Here is a 7439-nt window from a genome sequence, read left to right as displayed (position 1 = left end):
TAAAGTATTCTTGTTCTTCTTCAGTACACATAAAAATATAACTGCTCCCCCCGGCCCCCCCGATGGAGTCAGAGCCCAGAGAGCTGCAGCCTCACAGGATCTCAACTAACCCGGTAACTTCAATCACCTCAGGTTACCTGCCTCCTACCAGGGAACTCGGATTGCCACAGCACCTCTCTGATTTCTCCTGACAAATTGTCTTATCAGACTGCAGCCGATTGGGCGAATAAAAACATGACCTTTGCCTGGGCTCCCTGACATTCCTTCCGGCAGCCATCTTTGAGTACACTGATGGGGGAGATAAGGAGGATCAGTACAGCCACTGAAGTGGCTAACAAGGACCATTAGAGTCTTTTTCATGCATTCTGCTGGGGCTGGGGGCTGCTGGGTGGTGCTAACCTTTCAGATCGGCGGCGTCATTGTCCGGCCATTGTGCTGGAAAGGTTCTCTGAGAGGAGGGTTAGGTAGGAGGAGGAGGAGGAGGAGGAGGAGGAGGAGAAGGGGAGGTAGAGATAAGTGGCTCCTCCTTTCGGCCTCACGCTCGGCTGCTCCAAGAGGAACCAGGGACAGGCCAGGGACACAGTGGGGGCTTTGTGGCGACTTATCAGGAGTGACGGCCCAGTGCAGGGAGGAGTGAGAACCAGTGAATAGGGAAGGAGTGAGGGAAGGAGAGAGGGATGGAGGGTGGAAGGGAGGGTGGCGGTGGACTACGGACATAATGACAAAAGAGAGGGGTGCGGAGAGGAGACTGGTAAGCCTGCTGGGCAAGCATGAGAAGAAGAAAAATGCTCCCCAAGATCACATTCCTATCCTGAGTGCACAGTCATGAGACAGAGAGGAAGAGGGAAGGAGGGAGAGAAGAGTAGACGTGGTAGAGAAAGAGAAACAGGGAGATGGTCAAGAGGAGATACAAAATATGGAGGTGGGGTGACTATGGGAGCTTTGGTTACACTAGAGAACTTCCGACATGTCTGTTAAGCTTCTTTTTTTTTGAGAGGGACAGTGATAACAGGGTGAATGTGTCTGTGCCACTTCCTCTCTGTGGTCTACTGGCAGGACACAATCACACCCAGGAACACGGACAATATCATGGAGCTTTCACGTCCGCGTACACCAAAGACCAGTGTACGTTCACATGAACTTCACATGACTCAGGCTGAGGTTCAGTCCAATCGAGGGTGGTAGACACTGCAGCTTATAAAGCAATGTTTCCGCATTCGCAATTTGCTTTCACTGTAAACGCTGTATATGACGACTCAATTGGAAATGATCTTTCAAAACTGCATTGTTGGCTATTCTGCGTGCTGCCTTAGGGATAGAATCCCGGCCTCAGTGTCTTTCACAATGACCATTTTGTTTGTCTATATTTTCTCAACCACAAAACTCCTTAATTAACAAGATGTAGAGTTTGGTAGTTAAGACTTGCCCAGGAAGAAAATGAACAACAACTTTATTGTCACACCCTTACCATAGTTTGCTTTGTATGTTTCTATGTTTTGTTTGGTCAGGGTGTGATCTGAGTGGGCATTCTATGTTACATGTCTAGTTTGTCTATTTCTATGTTTGGCCTGATATGGTTCTCAATCAGAAGCAGGTGTTAGTCATTGTCTCTGATTGGGAACCATATTTAGGTAGCCTGTTTGGTGTTGGGTTTTGTGGGTGATTGTTCCTGTCTCTGTGTTTGCACCAGATAGGGCTGTTTTGATTTTTCACATTTCTTGTTTTGTTAGTCTATTCATGTATAGTTTCTTGATTAAAGAACCATGAATAATAACCACGCTGCGTTTTGGTCTGCCTCTCCTTCGATTCAAGAAAACCGTTACATTTATAGTTTTTTCGAATATTACAACAGCATATTGTCGCAGAATTACTTTTGATCAAACCCTATGCCTAATCATGGCAAACATACACTACTGTGACAGACTGTGTTTTTAGTCATGTTTTTGATGTACAAAAAACGTGAAACAAACCTTTTTTGTGCACATACAGAGGGGAATCACCTTAATATTCAATCGTACTCATATTCAAGCAGGTTAGTGAGTTTGTATCCAGTCCTTCAGACAGACAGAGACAGTGGGACTGGGGAGAGACTGCTCCATGGCAACTGACCTGGCCTGGGTCTGGCGATAGCCTCCCAGTGGCCTGCTCGGGCCATGCTGAGCGGGGTCATGTCAGACATCGGCCCCCGTGGCGTCAGCCCCTCTCTCCCACATATCCTCTGCCACTGCCTGTTGCTGCTGTCACCACCCCACCCCACCCATCCCCCACCCACGTCCCACCCCATCCCCCGCTGGCTTGTCCCAACGCAGACACAAGCCCACCAGCCTACGCCAGTAAGGGGTTGCTCCCATCTTCATATTCCCATCTCAGCCATTTCACAGTCTGCAATCCGTAAAGCAAAGAGGGCAAGGGACCCCACTAACGACTTTTTCATTCTCTCCCTGTCTGTCTGTGTGCCCCGGTGCCCCTCTCTCATGTTTCCTTTCCCAATAACATAAAAAGAAGGAAAATATATTTTTTAATTTCCTCTCATTAAGATGTAACACTGAGGCGTAAGCCTGGGTTTATTTTACATTTGAGCTGTATAAGAAAGAAGGCGATAGTATAGGTTGCTAATATAAGAGCGGTCGACAAGAACGTGTAGCACAAATCGTATGTACATCCCCAATGTGTCTATAACAGTCTAAAACTTATACTCTCTGACATTGTTGAAATGAAATCAACAGAATTGGGCAAATATTAGACATAGTTAATACATAGGGGGAGGACATACTCAGAAGAATTTGTAGAACACATCAAATCTGAATTGACAACAGGATATTGTTTGCTTTGGGGCATTTACTAGGGTAAGCATATAGAAAAATGCAACGGTATTAAAGTACTATACTGGGCATGTCTATGTAAGCGAGACTAAGCTTTGAGTTATATTATGTAAGTCAAGCCAGGGGATCAGTCATTCTGCCTCAGTGGATTGTGTTGGGTGCTCAGCACTACTCTGACAATCTCGGGAATTTGCTCATGCTGTTCTTTTCCAGTGAGCAACATGAATGAATGATGACTAAACAAACCTGACCTCCTGGACTTGAGCTAAAAATGTAGCGTAGATGGGCTAAATTGAGAGAGCATCCCTTCTAGGAATAAAGATGTAGGCAGAGAGATACCGTTGATCTAACTGTTGAGAGCCACAATTAATGTTCCGTAGACTGACAATGGTGTCTGTTGAAATTATGCGTGTAGTACATGTAAGTAATTCAGATTAGTTATGAGATAGTTGTGGAAGTTATAATGGTGACAGGTTGGGGGAAAGAGCATGATATATCCTGGCACCCAATTACAGATGATTGAACAATCACAGACACTAATGCACAATTCCACTAACACACTAATGGATGTTTTCAATATGCACTTTGAAGTTTGACTGGCACCTTTTCCTACGTGTGTGCGTGCATATCCACGTTTGTTATGATTAGTTAATAAACCTAAGGTGTTTCCCCAAAACACCCACCCATTACACCCACCCACCCTCCTCTCTCCCCCCTGGGAATTCTCATAGTATATTAGCAGCAGAGCGACAACAAAGAGGAGACATGGTGAGGAGCGTCACATTCTCTTCCCACACTGCCTTTACCCTGGAGATGGGTTGATTCCATCTCCCCTCACTGGCTGCCACAGTGACCCAGTAGTACCCAGTGCCCCCTCCACTCAATGCACTCCCACCCCACCGTTTTAAATAAAGTCCCCAGGCTGTGCCACCCGGACCCGGCCTCACCGGGGTTTGACCCTAGCCTGCCACGGAGAGACACAGGGAACTCACCTCCCTTTCCCACATCTACTGGGTACGGAGGCAGAGAGAGAGATAGAGCGAAATTCACAGGACATTTACCGTCCCTGTTGTTAACAGCTGGGTTTTACCCCTTATATTCTTACTTATTCATACCTTTCTAACTTTCATATTTTCATAAAGCACTTTTGAGGCCCTTCCAAGTCCATACCAGTATTCCATGTTGACATTCCACCAGGCACAGACGTCATTTCAATGTCAGGTTTTGATTTACATTTGTTTCAGTTGTTTCAGTCAACTAACGTGAATTCAACATGAAATCAACAAAACATTTCACCATGTCATTGGATTTAGGTTAAAAGTTGGGTAAAAAAAATGTTGATGACTTTTTGCAAATCCAATCAGTTTTCCACATTGATTGAACATCATCACATACATTTTGGGGGTTTGAAATTATGTGGAAGCAACATTAATTCAACCACTTTTTGCCCAGTGGGATGACAACTCTAATAGAAGATTATAATAAAAAATATATAATAGGTACAGAGGTATGTTTACTTCGCATGCGTGTGTTTTATCCATCACATGGTGAATATATATGAAACTGTTGATGGAAATTATATACTGATATATACCATTACCATAATTAGTATTATGATCAATCCCATCATGAATATCATCACTCTGTCAGCTCTTGGGTTTTGGATGTAATAGTCAGAGGCAATGGTTACTTAGTGTTCTGATTATTTTTTTCTCTCCCAGTAAGGGGTTCGAAGGGGTGATATGCATTCTCAGAAGGGCGGTGGGTCAAATCCCAGACGTGTTGCCACGGAGATAAGGTGTTCCCTGCCGTCGTCGGGTCTCGGCCAAGTTGGGCGTCATGGCAACCGTATAGTGACAGACACAGTGACAAGTCCACTGGGATATATTGAGTCGACCTTGAAAAGTGCTTTCCCAACGGGATCCCCAATCTCAATGTGTACTCCGTCTTTAGACGGCGACTTATCATGTACACAATCACTAATCCAAACACTCTCTTCAAACCCCCATATTCATCTTCGTCAACCACCTCCATGCTGACTCCCTGGCTACTCATATCTCTGATCTGCATCTCTGTCCATCTCTACTGAAAAGCATTGGTGACTAGGAGGTAAAAGGTAAAACCATAAAGGATTCATACCTGCTAACAAACAGTGGCTGCCAGCTCATGTAAATTTGTTGTTGTGCTTTCCCAGCTATTGTTTGAGGTGACAGTGGGAGCAATGAGGCATTCATCTCTTTTTAAAGAGCCAGACTTGAGTACTGTTACTTAAAGTAAAAGTTGTAAACACAGAGAGAGAGAGAGGGTGAGCGACTGTGAGTTCCTATGTGAGCCGAGAAACTGCAGGAAAACTTGAGCCACGGTTTGGCGTCCCACTGTGCAGGGTCAAGGCCCTGATCAGACTCCATGTCAGTGTGCCCATTGTCTTCATGGCAGTAGTGTAAAGTTATAGGGTCTCCATAGTGATGGGGAGAGGAGACAGGGTGGCGGCAGAATGGCGCTGCTGTGCTGACACAAGCCAAGACTGTACATTGTAATGCATCCAGTCAATGTTATGCTATAAGGGTACGTGCTTTTTCAACACATGAAACACCAATGCCCCTTAAACAGCATTGCATGGCCAAAAAAGCAGGTTAGTATTTATTTACATCTAATCCTTGTGAACCATCAACCTGGTTAAAATACTATGGTAAGTTGATGTTGAAAAGCAGTACATACAGTATGTTTTTTCTCCCAATGTTGGTGGATTGCAGTCGGCAGCATTTCAACCCATCAAGGTCTAAGAGTTGGTAAAACAACTGAATTGAATACAGGTGAATAGTTGCATCTCATGCAATGAATAGAGAGTGAACCTAAATAAATGTAGGCCTATACGTTGAGGTCTGTTCCATAGTGACGTGTTTTTGTGAGTAATCTTGATGATATTAATAAGAGTGGTTCACACCTGTAGATGTATGAGCCAAGAGAGTATCCACCCCAGCCCAAGGTAAGAGTATTTGTATGTGTTGCCCTCCTGTGGACACTACTGTAGCTCTGTTATTACAGGGAGTGAGACCGTTATTATAGCTGTCACCGAGTGGACAGGCACAAATCTTTAGGGTTGGGCTGTATAAAAATCCTTGTTAAATAATCTGTAATTATTGTATTATTTTAGCTAGCCAGTGATATAGTTAATTCCTTATTGAAAACCTATGTTAAAATTGATAGCAAATATTGAAATATGACAGATTTAACATCAGCATTAAAAAAGTTTGACTATTTTTTAATCTCTGATGTGTTGGGATACATAGCGGCAGGTAGCCAGGTAAAAATATATGTTTGTCGATGTGCCCTTGAGCAAGGCACTTAACTCGAATTTGCTTCAGGAGTGCTGTACTACCAACGATATCTATAACTAACCGAAGAAAGACCACAGCCTGTCATTTCCAATGGAAACAAATTAGTCATAGCGGACAGAACAAGCAAGGAGGGGGGCAGAACCAACCTATGGGAGCAATTTAGCATGTATTTAGTCCCTGTGCCCAAGAACACTAAGGTAACCTGCCTAATTGACTACCGACCCGTAGTAGCACTCACGTCTGTAGCCATGAAGTGCTTTGAAAGGCTGATCATGGCTCACATCAACACCATTATCCCAGAAACCCTAGGCCCTAAAAATTTGCAAAGACTCCAGCCACCCTAGTCATAGACTGTTCTCTCTGCTACCGCAAGTGATACCGGAGCGCAAGTCTAGGTCCAAAAGGCTTCTAAACAGCTACTCCCAAGCCATACGACTCCTGAACAGCTAATCATTGCATTTCTTAAAACTGCATTGTTGGATAAGGACTTGTAAGTAAGCATGTGGCGCATGTGACAAATACAATTTGATCTATATTTGTCCGTGCAATACCCCCATTTGCCCTTGCACTTTGGCAAAGGGGTAAAGTGTACAAAACTTAGTCCACTCTGTTCATAAAATATTCTAGTTTTGGGAACAGAAACATTTATTGAGATCAAACGTTTCATTGATGAGAAAATGTGCTTTTCATTGATGAGAAAATGTGTGTCAGCTAAAATCCATCTTCTCTCACTGCCATATTTGGTAGTGAGAAGAAACACTAACCGGAGGCTTCACATTTATACATCCGGTGAAATATCTGTCTCATTGTTCTATCTGTGATAACGCATTTTTCTATTTGTGGATAGTTAACAAGAAGTAACATCAAATATTTAGATAGACCACAGTCTTTAGTTTCCAATGGGAACAAATTAGTCATGGGGGGCACAACAAGTGAGGAGGGAGGCAGAGCCAAGTGCGAGCTAGCGAGATCCTATTGGCGCGTTCTCTAAATTTCTGAATATTTTCGTTAGGGAACGCCTACTCTGTGAAGTGCGCCTGTGCAATAACTCAAACCTCCTTTGCACTCCTTCTAAACAACTCAATTTTTAAAAACTTTTTCAAAGGTTAAAGTTTACAAACCTTAGTCCACTCTGGTCAAAACATATTCTAGTTTTGGAATGAGAAAACTGTATTGAGATCAAATGTTTCATCGATGAGAAAATTTGCAGAATGTCGGCCAAAACCGATCTCGTTCAATCTTCTCCTACTGCCCGCCAGTGGGCTTCCTCTCACTACCA

Source organism: Oncorhynchus tshawytscha, linkage group LG12 (assembly GCF_018296145.1).
Source record: "Oncorhynchus tshawytscha isolate Ot180627B linkage group LG12, Otsh_v2.0, whole genome shotgun sequence".
NCBI lineage: Eukaryota > Metazoa > Chordata > Actinopteri > Salmoniformes > Salmonidae > Oncorhynchus > Oncorhynchus tshawytscha.
Note: the sequence above shows the minus strand (reverse complement) of the source record.